The sequence below is a fragment of the Parasteatoda tepidariorum genome, chromosome 8 (genome assembly GCF_043381705.1).
Source record: "Parasteatoda tepidariorum isolate YZ-2023 chromosome 8, CAS_Ptep_4.0, whole genome shotgun sequence".
Lineage (NCBI taxonomy): Eukaryota > Metazoa > Arthropoda > Arachnida > Araneae > Theridiidae > Parasteatoda > Parasteatoda tepidariorum.
The window spans coordinates 89,838,203-89,856,049 of NC_092211.1; the positions used below are offsets into that span (position 1 = coordinate 89,838,203).

General features: G+C 29.6%; 1 long non-coding RNA gene across 1 annotated transcript in view; it reads right to left on the reverse strand.

The window, feature by feature from the left end:
• Positions 1-625: 625 nt before the first annotated feature.
• The window catches only part of LOC122269997 (uncharacterized), a 51,326-nt gene continuing 34,104 nt past the window's right edge, over positions 626-17,847 (reverse strand). Inside the window, exon 3 of the long non-coding RNA XR_006225530.2 lies at positions 626-1,568. This is a non-coding gene — a long non-coding RNA (uncharacterized lncRNA). The remainder of the gene's footprint in view (positions 1,569-17,847) is intronic.

The following is a 17,847-nucleotide window of genomic DNA, read 5'->3' on the forward strand; positions in this document are numbered from 1 at the left end:
ATGCAAGCACGCATTGTGTCATTTTGTGGGATGGAGTTCCATGCCTGTTACACTTGGTCTTTCAATACAGGGATAGTTAATGCTGGTTGGGGATGACGATGAAGTGGTCGTCCAATAATGTCCCATACGTGCTCGATTGGCGAAAGATCTGGTGATCTGGCAGGCCAAAGCAACGAGTCGAGCATGTTGGGTTACAAGAGCAGTATGAGGTCGAGCGATATCCTGTTGCAAAATACTATCTTGAATGATGCTCATGAAACGCTACAAAGCAGGTTTAATCACCAAGTTGACGTATTAATTTGCAGCCAAGGTTCGTGGAATAACCCCGTGAGTGTTTCTGCTGTCATAGGATCCCCAGATCATAACTGCAGGTGTAGGCCCAGTGTATCTAGGCCGGAACCTTATTGAATGTTTTTAATATCCATTGCTAATATAAAGTGATTTAATGTGTTTCAGTAGTTTTGAAAATGATGTGTAAAAACTATAAAAAAATATGTATCCATTTTTGGCGCCATCAAAAAAACATCCATAATGAGAGGAGTCCCCTCTTGTAAACTATCATCTATGATTATTGTATGTAAAGGTATTTTGAACCAAAAAATAATAATTGTAAAGCGGTTAAAGAAACAACTCATTTAGTTTTAAACTCAAAATTTAGAAAGCATTCGAAAATAAAAGCGTAATAATTTCAAAGTAAAATGAAACAAATAAATATTACAAGTAAATACTTGTAAATTAGGGATACAAAAATATTTTATTGGAAACTTTTTTGACTTTTATGAACCTTATGCTGATGATAACCAAAAAGAAATGGATATTAATGTGGGAAAACTTTATCCTACCATGTGATTTTCCGTTCAATAAAAATGCTTCGACAACAATGAAAAACTGTGTTAGACCATTATGTTATATGAAGATATAAAATGAATGCTTTTAAAATGATAGGTTGGGAAACTTTAATAGTTAACGAAAAAAAATTGTAGCAAGAAATAAATCAAATACAGGCGAGGAAAACAACAACTTTTATAAAATGGCCCGCACCATTTACGAAATTCTCTTTTTCAATTGATACCGATTTAACAAAGAAATGTTGGCCAAAACTTTTAAACTCAACTTAGAAATTCTTTTTTTTTTCTTTTGGCATTATAATCCATCACTTTAAAAGTATTAAAAAATCATATTCATATTTTATGTACATAATCTGATTTAAAAAGTCAAACAATAAAAAAATAATGTTTTAAGAAAATTACTTTAATGAGCGTTCTAGTATTTTTTTAAACGCACGGAAATTTTTTTAAAAGATAAGCATCATGCTGCTTAACACACACCTACATTAAAAACATTAGCATTTTTGAAGTTTGGAAATTAAGAAATGAAACATTTAGTTTAAATGTTTATAAAATGAAGTGTTTATACATTCGTAGAGTAGGGAGAGAGATTCTATTTACTTCGTCACATTTTGTTTTTTCTGTTTGAAGATTCAGAAAGTCTTTTTTTTATTTGATAACTTGCGCTAAATTAACTGCAGTCGAAGTAAAAAATCCTTTTATGTAACGCCGACTGAGTTGCTGCAAAATGAATGAATAACAATCAATAAATAGCAATCAATAAATAACAATAAGTAAATAATAATTAACAGATAAAATATAATAAATAAATCAAATTACCATGAATAGTCAAAACTTTTATGTACTGGCATTTCTAAAAATTCTTTTAAAAAGAATGAGTCCAAATATAATAAAAATTAGTGTTGGATTTCAGAAATTTAAAAAAAAAAGAATAGTTATTCCAAGATTTATTTCATAATTATTTAAAAAGAAGGGACAGAAAAGAATATATTTACATCATAAATTTTGAAATCTATTTCTGGTGCTTGAAAATGGAACACATGGAGAAAATTTCGATTTTACTTCTTCAGAAACAGAGAACTTCAGAATTGGAGAAACAGAACTTCCAAGAACTCATCGATGATCCAAAACGCATGGATGTTCAAAAAAATATATTGTTTCCCAATATAATGGGACAAATTATGCCCATTAGTAAACCTAGAAATTTTGACAAAGAAAAAAAAGTTGAAAAGCATTAGGGCACTTGCACTCTGAGCAGAAAAAGACAACCGATGCTTAACTATGACGTCAGAGCTCCTTCATCAGAAACTCTTTATCAACAAAATGGCGTATTAAAGTTGTGTATATATAACTTGGAATGATAATCAACGCAAAGTTTATTAAATACAGAGTCGTATTGTTCATCGAATGTGTTGAAATATAATTCCTTCTCGTTTACTTATTTTACTCCATTAAGGTTTATTATTTGTTTATTTATTTTATTGCAACCATGATGACATTTTTGTTTTGTGTACCTGGAAACTTAGATGCATAATTAGTTAGTTTATGTTCCAAATGGCTTCGTCTTGTGTTAAGTCTGTCTTTGTGTTAAGTCTCTGTGTAACTATATATAGTGAAAGAATTGAAATGATTGTGAAAGAATTTAAAATGTGTTACCTAACAGATTTGCTACTTGACAGGGTTTGGCTTATTCGAATTAGAATGGAAAAAACAGTTGCTAGCGTAAACAAATGCCATGTTTGAACAACCCATCAGGATCGAGATACCCACATGCATACGTCACATGCTGGTATCCATTGTAGTAAATTTGTTGGACAGAAAAAATGAACACAAAAAAATATTTATTATTTAATACGTGAATAAATATTAGATCGATGTTTATATTACCTAAAGAATGATCCGTGTAGATTACTACACATATTTGTTTTGGAGGACAGAAGAAAAGAGCACCGGATAAAAGCATCTAATTAAGTATATAAATGTAACGCTCGATTCAATTAGGAAAATTGGGCATAAATAATATAATTCAATAATTATTCAAAGGTAACAAGATATTTTTTTGAAATAAAAATTAACGGATATATATGAATTAATTTGAAGCTTACAGTTCAAAACCTTTAAAGTTTAAAACCTTTTCCAATTCATTCGATTTAGCTAATTTATTAGGACTCTTCAGCAGCTCTAAAATTGTTCACTCATTTTAGTGCAATCGATTAATATACAAATAAGACTTTTTCAGATAGATGTTTCTTAATAATTTCAAATTGTATTCAATTGAGAAACTTTATTGTTAATATTTTAAACTTATTTTCAACTTAATATTTTTAACTTAAAACTTAATCGTTAATATTTAAAAATTGACCACCGAGAGACTACTTTAAATTGATTTGTTATTTGAAACAATACTATTATACATGATTAAATTATATTTACAATTAAAAAAAATGTAAAATATTATAAAATCCTTTCAGTTCAACTTCAAATTAAACTTTGTATCTTAGTTCATTTTTCAAAAAAAAATGTAATTACGTTCGAATAAATATTTTATTGATTTAAATTCGTGCCCAACGGCGCGAATTGAATGTTAATACATTAATATAATAGTTTATGAGGCGCTTTTTTTTCCGGTACTTTTTAACATAATTCAGATTTTTAAGTGAATGCTGTATTGTTATAGACAGGTTTCACTGTACATACATTAGTTTTCGATCGAATAATGCTAACCTGTTTATTTAATTGAAAGTGAATAAATGCTACTTTTTCGAAATTAGATGAAGACGACGTTGGAACAGATGCCTTTGCAGTTTAAGTAAATGAACTCGTTGCCATTTTTCCTACATCTCCTAAAATTCTCAGCTTGAGTAGTATGGGAGGCACAATTTGGGGATTCGCCTCCTTCCAAGGAAGGAAATCCCTTCTCCAAATATAGCAATACAACCCCGAGACGATATCCTAGACTTCACACGTCAAAAACGAACAACAAAAACGACAGAGTAAAAGATATTTTTAAAGTGAGGCAGAGACGATATAAACTTCAGTCGGAGTTTCATTTGCAAACGACTTTTCATAAATTTTACTTTGTCGCTTGCCAAGTCGTTACGATCTTGAAAATCGACTTTAATTTTTGAAAAACTTTTTTTAGATTTAGATAGGAAGCGCGGGTTTCACACTAGAGTTGGAGTTGTTACATGGATTTTATCCCATCATCCAATAACGCGCATGATGAATAACAACTACAGCTGACGATACGGAACGCTTTCGTATTTCTTTTCTGTTGGCATTGATGGATAAGATTGTCGAATTTTCAATTAGTCTGGGTCTTTTTTAAATCGTTTGGTAAATTACAATAAAGTAAAAATACATAAATGTTTCTTTCCGTTCTATGCCAGTCTGAGAGAAGGACATTTTTATGCATGTTTTTGACAGAAATTAAAATAAGTAACTGGGTTGAATGAAATAAATTTTAATTAACAAAATGCTTAATAAAAGTTTATTTATTTTAATCAACTGAAAAATTCTCGTACAATTGTCTAAACATTATTTAATACTTTTCATATTTCGAATGTAAATCTGATTTGAGTTACACATTCATATTAGTAATAAAATAACAGCAAACGAATGAGAGACATAAAATTTTTATTAAATTTCATACATTTTTTTTGTTGTCTAAGATTGCTTTGAGAAACTTAAAAGTAGTTTTAATATCAGTGGAGTAGTTTTCGTGTATTCGTAAATCACTTATTGTTATTTCTTTACAAGACTACAAATTCTAATATAAATATATACGCTCATTTTCATTATATTTATTGAATTCTAAGCATTTTCAAGTTACTCTTGATTTGTTCAAAATGTACTCAAGAATCTTAAAAGTTAGTTTATTATTTTAACAATGCACAGTGGGCCAGAAGACCTTGAATTTCGGCCAAAAGTAAAAAACTGAATTTCAACTAAAACATGTTTAGTCAGCTTTAATATCGCCCAAATTAAGTATTCATAATCATTCTAAACATTTTAGTTTACTTTTTGGACCGACGAGAATGCAATGTAGTGAAAAATATGTTTAAAAAAATTTTTTTTAATATAACTTTTAAGTTTATATTTCAGAAATATATATATAAATTTCACCTTTCTGTTATATTTTTATCAGAGTAATTAGTCTGAAAATATAGTACAATTTTTCAATTTGTTGAATTAGTTAATACTCTTGACAAACTTATAGTTTATATTTTATCATTTGACATTTTTCAATGTTTGACTCACTTTCGGAACTTAACTCCAAAAATTTCCACGAGGTAATGAGCTAAACTTTTTTTTGTTGTCCCCTTTGATGTTTCTTCTTTCGAAAAAACCAGCCCCATTTTGCCCATATTGCGAAGGTGGACTAAATATACCAAAAAACAAAAAACAAAAATTTTTTTCTCATTTTTTCGCGTTATTTTGTATAGATATTCATATAAAATATTATTATTGTTCTAAATGAAGTTTATTTATTGTGAAAATTACATCCTACTGTCTGAAATATTTGTTTTACACAATGGTTTCAAATCTTTTTTTAAATAGAAGGCGCTGTTTTTCAATTCCTTAATATCTTATGATAATGCAATGGAGGATATCGATTCTTCTAAACGAACTATGTTATGTATATAGTGAAAATAACTCATTAAATTTCGGATTTAATTATTAATTTTCGGATTTAGCATCATTTATAATTTATCGTATATAAATGTATTAAATAAATACGTTTCACAGGTGAGTTACAGGTGAAATGCATAGAAATGATGCAATATTTCCATTGGTAGATCTAAACAAACATGAACTCGGACTTGGAGGTTATAATTTTAAAACAAGAATTGGTTGATTTAGTCCACGGAAGGTTCAGCTATGTGTCACAATGCACAAATTTAGTATTGAACTATATTATGGAAAAAAGAAATGTAGATATAAAGATGGCAGAGTCTGATGACTTAAGTAGATTAACGAAGTCTGTGAATACATTGTTATGCAAATTCAAACAAAATTGGGATGCATCAAATCGGATGAAAGACAGATTTCTCAAACAAAATTCGAATTGGTCGCAATCTGCTTTTAAAGTTGGAAGCTTGAGAATCAAGATTAAGGATTTAACGTCTACTTCTGCCGAGAAAAAACGTCCAGGAAGACCAAGTCTCGAATTTTATGAAAAATCGGAACGATCGAAGAGGCGATAAATTGCTACAGTAAGTTTACAACTTAAAAATGATCCAAATAAATTATTACAAGTGTGTCGCTATGCTGCTAAAAAATCGGGAGATAAAGATATGGTGAAATTTGTAGACGAAATTGAAAAAGATCCAGAACAGTCAGCAAAAGCAAGGAAAATGTTTGACGAGCCCAGGAATTTAATAATAAAAAAAAACACCTGAAGAAGCTTTACTTTTTTTATTAAACAATTCACTTTCTAAAGCTCAGTATACAAATATGAGATCAGCCAGCATAAAAAGTGGGGCTGATAATTGGCCTGCTTACAATATTGTCAGAGAAACTAAAACTATTTGTAGACCACCATCAAGCTCAATTATTATAACTGAGACAGTTGCAGAAGTATCACTTCAAGGTTTATTAAACCACACCGTAAGCAGAATTTGTAGTTATCAGTCAGAAGTGATTCTTCAACTCATGAAAACAGCAAATACAGCAGAAACAGAAGTTTTATTATTTTGCTCATGGGGTTTTGACGGAAGTAGTGGATATTCTTCATACAAGCAATTACATAAAGAAGAAATTGATCACTTAGATGATGAGCACTTATTCGTAACTACTTTAATTCCTCTTAAACTATCAAACCAAAATGGTGAGATATTATGGTATAATAGAACACCTAAGCTTTATGTTTTTTTATATCCATGGTTTCCAATGTCAGCTACATTGCACAAAATTTTGATTCACAGTAGTGAAGTCATTCGATCATGTACATTGCCAATAGGTGTATTAGCAGAAGAAGCTTCAGAGGGAAATAATAAAAACTACAAAAGTTTCAGAGCACATCATAGTAGACAATGTAGTCGTCGTGCAACACTACAAGATATTTTTAATTTTGCAATGGATTGTTCAGACCCCATTTTATCGAGTATGGATTTGCAGGAGCGAGTTTCAAAGCAAAAAAAAAAAGAAATTTTTACTCCTGAGGTGATAGCTGTATTGGATTTGCCTAAAATTCCACAAACAAATTGCGATACAGAATTGCTAGATGAAGATGGAGTAGAAAATTGGACAGATAATATGGAGTTAACAGCTTCTGAAGACGAAGATGACGGAGATTGAATGTTGGTTACTTAAATATCGCATTAAATATCGCACATTTTTTTAAATTTTTGATAGCAAAAACAGTGAAATATTTCATTTATGTTAAACAATCAACGAATAAATAATTTCTTGATGATGTTGCTTAATTTTTATGCCCGATCATTGTTTTACTAATTTTAAGTTATATTTTTTATATATTAATAAAAAATTAATTGTTTTAAGCCATTGTTATTATAGATATTATTCGAAAATATAATATGCTTTTCATTTTTAATATGAAATTGCGAAAATTATTATATTTCCACTGCTATATTTAATTATTTAAAGGTTCAATATTATTTTTTTATTTTTGCTCACCATATTTCAGCTTCCCTTTTGTTTGTTTTTCGGGTATTTTTAGTGTATTTCAGAATTTCAACTATGAATTCAATTAACCTGCACATAAAAACCCCTAAATACAAATTTTGAAACAAATTTTATCGAAATACTAATTTTGACCAAGAAACCTTGGATGCTGGCCCACTGTGCAATGGAACAATTTTTCTCAGATTTTTCATACTTTGACGCAATGCTAATTAGTAAAATTCTAAAATGCTGTTTTAGTTATCTCAACATATGTCTTAAGATTTCTGATATATTTTCTTTACTTTTATGTCTCTTAACGGAATGGAGATAGGTAATTTAAAAATACTACTTCAAAATTTTTATTCTTATTAATGACAAAATGATGAGAGATTGTTTTCACGTCAACCACTTTATTCTTAAACTAATGTTGCCTTTTAAAAAAGTTTTAGTTATTTATATGAGATTAAAAACCAAAACTACTAATGCATTATTTCTATACTTAATAATGGGTCCAAAATTTTATGAAACACTAATTAAATATATGACAATTACTTGTGGGTGAGCCGTGATGGCTCAGGGGATAGAGCGCTCGCCTTCCAATGAGGCGAACCGGGTTCGAATCCCAGTCGATACGAATTCCGTATCCGGGTTGTACCGACCACAGTGCTGACGTGACTTATTGTCAGTGGCAGACAGATTATGGATTAGAGTCCCCCTGCTGTCAGGCTAACCGTGGGAGGTTCTCGTGGTCTTTCTCTCCATGTAACGCAAATGCGGGTTAGCTCCATCAAAAAGTCCTCCACGAAATCAAATTTCTCCCAATACTCGATCCAGGAGTTCCCTTGTCTTCTGGATTGAGTTCAAAATTACAAGTCTGCAGAGTTGAACATTAGTAGTCGTAAACCCATAAAATTGGGTCAGCTGTTCAATGAGGGTTATAAAATATAAAATTACTTGTGGGTCTGAAGCTTTCTAAACAAAACTGTATATTCTATTTTAATTATTTACAATATTACTAGAAATGAATTTACTTGAATTATTACTAATGATCAAAAAGATAAAAGTATTTTATTAAACATAACAACTATTTTTCTCTTTTATCTTCATGTCCTTCCTAATAGCATTCTATTTTCTGAACTTAAAGATGCTCTTTTGAATTATTACAATGATTTTAAATACGTCATCAATTGTGATGTGGAATATTGGTTAATTCTAAGTATTCTACGTCTATTTAATTATAAGCTTTAAATTGAAAACTAATTTTTTTTTTTTCTAAATAAAGGGCATCCTACAAAATTTTAATCTTTCGTCACTTTTTGCTAATTTATTTTTACACTATTGAGAAGAAAATCATGCACTTAATATTAAATAAGTTTTTAAAATTTTTTTGACGATTTAATTGTATTTCGAAAAATCATATTATTTTTATGAAAGATTTAGCTTATATAAAAAAAAATTTTGACACTCCATTTGTTAAATGTAATTATTTCTTTTAAAGTTCTTAATTTAGGAAAACTAATGGGGTACTGAATTGGAGATTGACCGTTGATTCTGGTCAGAATTAAGATCTATAAACGGGTAAACGGGTGCGACGTATGGGTGTGGCAGAAGTCGAAATCTCCGCCATAGATGTCGCCACTGGAAAACAAGTACAATCACGCACCTTTCCTTAATGACCTACAGCAACATATTTTCTGAAATTTTTTTTTCTCAATTAAAAAAATACAAAAAAATTGTTTTTTGAGGAAGTTGCAAGATGAGAATTTCCAAAATGCTTATCAACTAATATTTAATATTGATTTGTTAAGCTGCTATATAAAATCAAAATCAAATTGAAATTTAATTGAAAAATATTTTAATAAAAAAAAAGTAAAGTAAAATTATACAATAAAAAAATAATAAATAAATAAACGTAACATCCTGAATAACTTTTGATCTAATGATCAGATTAACAAGAATCAATCTTAAGGGTTCGAGGGGTTAACCTCAAAATCCCTAATTAGTTAGTGTAGACGATATTTTAAATTACGAAATCAGACACAAAAACGTACTTTCTCTGAATAAATAAACCTTTTTTTTCGACGAATTTGGATACCTTACCCTCAAAATGTAGCGGTTAATGTGGTCTCAATAGTTTTGTCAGGAGAGCAGTCGAGCGTTTGGGACCCTTTAATGTTAATTTTACCTTTTCTGCATTTTCGTATATCTCAAGAACTCAGAAATGAAAAAGTTTTGACACGCAATTATCAAATTCGGTTATCCAAAGATAATTTAATGCAAAAAAAGTTTTTTAATGACTATTTATTATCTTTTTCTTATTTCCGAAAAAAAATTTTGAATTACAAAATATACTATCTTTTACATACTTTTAAATGGCGAAGCTAGCGTGAAATCGTTCGAATGGTTCCTGATAAATGTAATTTTAAATATATGACTTTTTAAAAGTGGATTATAAACTTGGTTATATGTTACAAACATTCCTTGGTGAGCCTCAGGGGTTACAGCGCTCGTCTCCCTATAAGGTGAACCAGCTTCGAATCCTAGCGATGCCTGGTCGATATGAACTCCGCCACAGGCTCGCACAAACCACAGTGCTGACGTAAAATATCTTCATTGATAGACGGATCTTATGCTAGAGTCCCCTTGCCTAGAATCATCGTGAGAGGTTTTCCTCTCCATGTAACGCAAATGCTTGTTAGTCGCATCCAAAAGTCTTCGACGAAAGCAAATTTCTCCCACTATTTGACCCAAGAGTTTCCTTTTCTTCTGGTATGGGGTTCAAAATGATTACGGAGTTGAACATGGGTAGCCCTAAATTGCGTCGGGTGTTCAACGACTATTATAAAAAATAAAATAAAATTGGTAATTTTATGTCTATAATACGCTAATTGAACAATGTTATGCTAGATTTTGCTTTAGTGATGGCAAATATTTTGAATTGCTTATTAGCATTTAAGGGTCCTGATGCAAATGAAACAATATTCGATCGAGCTACTAGTTTCCACTCGATTGATTCTAAATAATTTCTGTTTCCTGATTCAACTGTAATGTTGAGGTGGCGAATGTTCCTTACGATAGTATAATAGACTTCGAAGGTAAGGTTTGATAATGCAATTGAAACAAAATTCGATCGAACTTCTGATTTTCGTTTGATTTATTCGAGAAAAAAATGTCCGTTTCTTACCTCAACTTTAATGTTACGAACGTTCAACGTCACGTGATCAGCAGTATAGTTAGACTTCGAAGGTTAAGTTCGATAGAACTATTTCTGAGACATCATGAAACTAATATTCTCCGTTTAAATGGTGGAGAGAGGAAGACAGTAAATTATATGCTGATTGAAGAATGGAAAACTTGTTTTTAATGAAGAGATTTCAAATGATTTATTGTTAGGAATCATTTCGGGATTGAAGTCCGAAACTATGATTCGATCTTCGTCACTTTTAATTCATGTTTCTTACTTTTTTTTATTGATTACTTATAAATATAAATTGCCAATATTTTATTCATTATCATTTACTACGAGGTAATTGCAATTATATTATCTGATTACAGTTCTTCATACGGGCTTACGTTTTCTTATTTGGTTAAATGTATGTGTTTTTGGATGCATGGGTTTTTTGAAATGGCACAAAGATTAGAAATCAAACTAACAATTCCATTCCATTTTAAAAAATATTTTTTTGAAAAATATTTTTCTTAAAAAAATTTTCTTGATGCCTTGAAATGTTGAAAGAGTTTAAGTAATATTAAGAAATTAAGTGATAAATAGAAAGAGTTTAAGTGATAAATCCTTATGACATTCCCTCACCAAAACTTGTACGCGATTATATGAAACTAAATAAACTCAAACATTGCATCATTGAATTGTTTTTCCAAAAACTGTAAAAATTGTTTTACACGAAAATGTATAATCATGGTTTAGCGAGCAAATATATTTTATTTCATTCCTCGTGATTTTTTATTATCGTGATTACTCGTGATTAGATCTTAATCTATATTTTCTTCGATACAATTCGAAATCAGTCAAGGGTTCTAAAAAGCTTAAGATTAAAAGTATTTTTATATCAGTAAAAACCTTTTTAATTTTAAGAATTGTTCCTATTTTTCGAATGACTAAACGAGAACAAGTTGTTTTCTCGCCTATTTTACTGTTTACATTCAGAATAAAAAAGAAGTTTCTCCATTGCTTTATCATGTCGAGAGGCGAGAACAAAGATCTTTTTTAAAACATTTTCGAACTAATTTCTTTTTTTTTATTATTTGATTTTCAGTGATCCGTAAGATTTCATCCTGTCATGTTAATTTGTTTGAGGACATCAAACACTCTCGCTGCCTCTATTAGAANAGTTCACATGAGTGTGGACTAACCTATAGTTTCAGTTGAATTAAATAAATGACACTGCCGCGATAGCTCTCTAAATTTGACGCATTAAAAAAAGTTCCTTAAATGCGATAATAAATACGGGCAAATTTTTTTATTTATTTTAATCTCTTTCTTGCTTTTAACTTTAAGGAATTTAAACCGATAATAATTCACGAAATTTCTTTCTTTATGTGTCTGAAACATTGAAGGGGGATTTTTAGAGAGTTCTAATTATTTAGGGAGATCCACTGCCCTCCACTATGCAAAAACTCTCCAATTGTGTCACCCATTTCTGATTATATCTTGCAAAGATTAAACAATTTCCTTCATTTTCTTAATGGGGAAAATCCTTATGACATTCCCTCACCAAAACTTATACGCGATTAGACGAAACTAAATAAACTCAAACATTGCATACATTCATTGAATTGTTTTTCCAAAAACTGTAATTTTATACCAAAAACCATAACACCCAATTTTTTGTTTTACAAAAAATTGTATGCAAAAATTGCTTTACAAGAAAATGAATATTAAAGTTTAGCTAGCAAATATATTTTATTTCATTCCTCGTGATTTTTTTTTTGACACCCATACATTTGATTAGATCTTAATCTATATTTTCTTCGATACAATTCGAAATCAGTCAGGGGTTCCAAAAAGCTTAAGATTAAAAGTATTTTTATAACAGTAAAAACCTTTTTAGTTTTAAGAATTGTTCCTATTTTCCGAATGACTAAACAAGAGCAAGTTGTTTTCTCGCCTATTTTACTGTTTACATTCAGAATAAAAATAAAGTTCCTCCATTGCCTTATCATGTCGAGTGACGAGAACAAAGATCTTTTTTAAAACATTTTCGAACTAATTTCTTTTTTTTTATTATTTGATTTTCAGTGATCCGTAAGATTTCATCCTGTCATGTTAATTTGTTTGAGGACATCAAACACTCTCGCTGCCTCTATTAGAATGATGAATATATTAAGATTTTTGATTTTTTCAAAAATATTATCATAATCTATAATATTTTACAAAATATTATTAAAATATATTTTTTTTCTCAAAAATATATTTTATTTTATCCTATTCAGAAAAATCCTATACATCAATAATAATTTTTAAAAACACATTTAATTGGTTTTATATTATCAATAACAATAGAATAAATATCAAAGGAGTTAAAAGTAATTTTTAGGAGTAATATTTATTTGGGCAGTGTTCATATCGCCGACTATCACCACGCCACTTCGCCGACACGATCAGCGTCAATCACTTCGCGATCACGATGCATTTTACAACTCTCATAATGCAGTGGTCGAAAGTAGCGTGCTACGAGTAGCGAAACTACTATTCTAGCTACTTTTTATAAAAAGTAGTGTAGCGAGTAGTGCGGTACAAAAAAAAAAAAAAATAATTAATAAAAATACAGTAGTTTGTAGTGGTTCCTGGCAACAACTTTTAACGTTAGATAAGTAAATAAGAAACTAAGTTCAAATACAAAAAAAATTTCATATGGAATTTGTGCAAATCCTTCGTGATGCCGTCAGTCAACGTACATTGAGAACGTTTTAGCGGCCGAGCGTTAATAAGATCAACGTCTGATGCTCGGAAAAATCGGTGCGAAAACGGTTGAATTGTTCCCGTGAAATCGAATTATAAATCGCTGACTTTTTTAAAATTCGATTTCACAGGAACTATAAAGTGCACTTTTGTGTCTGATTTCGTAATTTAAAATATCGTCTGCCTTAACTCTTCACCCTACTTGCGGTCACCTCCTCAAACCATTAACGTATGAGTTCTTAGAAAGTGAAGATCCGATTATAAGTCATTCAGGGCGGTCCTCACTGTTTTTTCTTGGAGGATATAAAAAAGCATTGATATCACGTAAATCACAAACATTTGATAATTTCCTAGCATTTTTTAAATTAAATATTTCCTGTCGAGAAAAAGCATAGAGTTTAAGGGTTAAAAGAATAAATTCGTAAAAAGTGGTTTAGAATAAAAAAAATTATTTCATGTCAACATGAATTAAAACTTCTTAATAACTCCTCCTATTTAGCCAAACTAATATTTTATTCAAAATCATTTTGAATATGGGTGAAAATTAAATTCATTCGTTATGTGTGTCTTCTAAAAGTAGCGAAGTTGTGACTATATTTCGAAAGTAGTTTGTAGTGAACTACAAAGAAAATGTAGTTTTTCCGACCGTTGCCATAATGCTTTTAAATAACGATTAAAAATTCCGTTATGGCTGAAGCGTGGGAAAACAATTATTTAGCATTAAATATTTTTAAAATTAATTTTAAAAAGTTTAAAATGAAGTAAGAATGCAATAAGTATGGTTGATAAGTGACATTTTCTGCCACTTTAAATTGTTAAGAAAAATGTGTTACTAAAGTAGAATGTATGTATTTATTAATCTTTAACAAAAATCATTATGGAAAATTTAAGATGACTTGCTGAGCACAGTATATTTAGAATAAAATGGCTTGATTTGCTTTTTCTAATAGTAACAATAGATTAGATAATGAGTTTCAAGATGATTCCACACCTCCAAGACATGGGGCTAAAATGGATTTTTTTTTTAAAGAGTATTTATCTAAATTAGCTTATGTATCATTTAGGATGATGATAAATGTTCAAATAATTACAAGATCACAATTTAACGAAAATAAATGACAAGATTTGTTCAAAATAATGATTTGTAAGCAAATTGTACACATTGACAAAAAATGTCAATTTGTAAAAATTATCCGCACTGATCGTACATTATTAAAAAAGAAAGGCGGAACATGCATTTTTGAGTTCTCCGGTCACTCTCTTAAGTAAGCATTAAAACGCAAGATGAGAAAATGAAGAGGCTTCAGATGATGATGAACCTCCAGTAGAGTTCAAAAAGCTCGGGTTCAAGGTCAGTGAATGAGTGAGTGTGGGGTGAATCACGATGAGGAGGCAAATGAGCCTCCCTCCTCCGAAAACAAAAGACGATATCCATTGGAGAGTGTTGCCAGTTAGGGATACCTTAATGCTACGAAAAACTCTTAAATCTTTAAACTGTGCCACTTTCCGTATTCATCTATAAAATCGCAAATCTTTTTTTTCGTTAGGTAATGTGTTGTAGTGAATCGGAACCTTAAATGATCGATCTTCTTTTAGCGGAATCTTGAGACTTCATAAATCAATTTATAAATAAATAAAAAATATTGAATAATTGAAATGTATTCATTACTTTGAAAATATTGAATGAATGAATGAAAAATGAAAATTTTTAATCCTTATTTAGATTAATATTCCAGACAGTTAAATTGAGAGATCTGGAGAGGCGTCTTCTCATTTGATTTCAGTTAAGGTATACACTTAATATTCACATTGGTTGGTTCACATTGAAATAAAGGAAAATAAATGTTTTTTTTTTCTGGATAGACTTATTTCTTCATTGTTGAATTGGGTTACTTTTATCTTTTACAAAATTCTAATGCAATTTTTCAAAATTCTGCCCTTTTCATTATTCATTCGATAAGAATTATTTTAATTTCATTTTCTTTCGTCACAGTTTCTTTCGTCATTTTCTTTCGTCGCATTTTAACTAAATAATTTCGTAAAATAAACGAAAACATTTCAATAAAGAGTGATGAATCGGATATAAATTTAATGACAGGTTTCAAATATCGCAACTGATTAAAAAAAAAAAAAAAAAGCTCTCGGAACCCTTTTGAGACTACAAGGGAACGTTAGGGTTCCGCTGATCTATAGTATTTCCAAGTCCTTGCCAGTGATACGATTCAGAGAAAGAAAAAAAAAAGCACATGAAAAATAGCTCGTCAGTAGTAATGATATGAATTTAACAACCAGTATTCAGTATTCAATTACTAACTAATTATTAGAATGAAATTAAACATTTAAAGAAAACTAATTAAATAGTAAAAATTAATTTACGAAAAGGAACCTTTTCCCTTTATTCCATTTGACAAATTGATTAAGACTCTTCGGCAGTTTTAAGTTTGTTTTAATGGATGTATTAATTAGTATAATATTATTATATTGCATATCGAAATATATGAAGCATTCAAAGTTCCCTTCAGTCAGCTTCAAATTAAACTTTATATCTAAATTTTTTTTATAAATATCCAATTACGTTCGAGACATATTTAATTAATTTGAGTTCAACCACTCAAATCGAATCGGACATTAAATTTACGCAATAGCTTATGGGTGCTTTTTACAGGTTCTTTTTTGTATGCTTTTAATCCAGCGCTTATTTTTTCGGGCTTTTTCTACCGGAATTTTTTCCTTCATTCTAGTTAGATTAGGACGTGTAATTTTCGCACACGAGGTGGCGTTGTAGAGTCTTTCAATTTACAACATGACGCGCAATTGGAAAAAAAAAAAAAAAAAAAAAAAAAAAAAAAAAAAAACATGTGCTTCGCAAGAGCATTTGCCCTTAAGTTGTTTTTTCAATTGCACAGCAGTACTCTACCTATATTTTTTTCCCGATTTGTTTATTTCCAGATATTTTTCTTGAGAAGGAATTTTTTCCTGAAAGCGTAAAGTTCTCCTAACTGCATGTGCATAGTATCATTCAGCAATGCGATTCAGTTTGTTTTTCCACTTTATGTCTTTCTTGTCGAAAGAGGGAGATTTCCAAATATTTTACATAAAGTCATTTTCATGTTCTTTGTTGATGAACTTGTTTTGCTTTTTATGACATATTTACCATCGATTCTTAGTACTTAGGACAAAAATATTGAAATTAGATAAGAACTAGAATCGCAAGTAGAAAAATTTATTTCTTTTGCTGTCATTTATTTTTCTTATGACAAGTTATTTGATACAGTGCATAAATGGCGCATCATGGCGTTTGAAAAGTATTTAACACTTGCACAATTTTGTATTAAACATTCTCAGTGTATACTTTTTGAGGAGCTGCTTCTAAGTGGGCTGTATAACTTTGGAATTTCGTACATATGTTTGGGCTATTAACTATTAATGTACATGCGTTTGTTTCATATGTATACTGAACATTTTTTAATACATATATGGATTATTTTCTCAATTCCCAACTTTTGCGTCGTTAAGCAATATTTCGCATTAAAATATTTATTTTCAGTATTTAATGATATGTTTTTCTTAAAATATACCTAAGAAGTAAAAAAAAATATGCACCTGGTACATTTTGTACTTTTTTAAATAAACAAAATATACACAACACACATCTTTCAATTTTTCAAGTAATCTACTATATTATAAAAGTGTTGAAGAGACAAATGTTTACATATTCTGATATAGTATGACAGTCAGGTTGAATATGTATCATCAACATTTATAGAATAATTTGTATATTTTGTTCTATACATCATTTTGTATGCGCCCCTAACTTTTGTGTGTTTACCTTCCCAAGTATGAAAAGCGCCTATAAAACTCCATAGATGGCTCTAGTTGAATAAAATATAATTTTCTTTTTGCAAAGACAAAGTAATGCAGTTTAAAGAAGAAAGTTTATGCAGTAAAGTTTATGCAGAAAGTTTATGCAGTAAAGTTTATTTGCAGTACCATTTCATGAAGGGTCAATAAGGTTCATTTCACAGTAAAAAACTCTGTGTGTGACTTTATTGATTGTAATTACTGCCCCCCCCCCAATTTTCTTCTAAGAAATTGCAAGCTAGTGAGTACAAAATAAACTAAATGCGAGTTTAATTAATGAAATGAAATAGTTATTTTTATCTATTCTGACATGAAATAGGACCCTCTGTGGTTTAGAAAAAGTTCAGAAATGAACTAGAACTACAATATGGAACAGTCATATGTTTATTGGAAATAATATATTTAATACAGAATAATATACATAATACAGAATTATTAAACCATATTAAACTATATATTTATTGAAACTACACTATGGAACAGAATTACTAAACCATATTAAATTATATGTTTATTGGAAATAATGTATTTAACAGAATTATTAAACCATATCAAATTATATATTTTTTGGAACTACACTATGAAAATGAA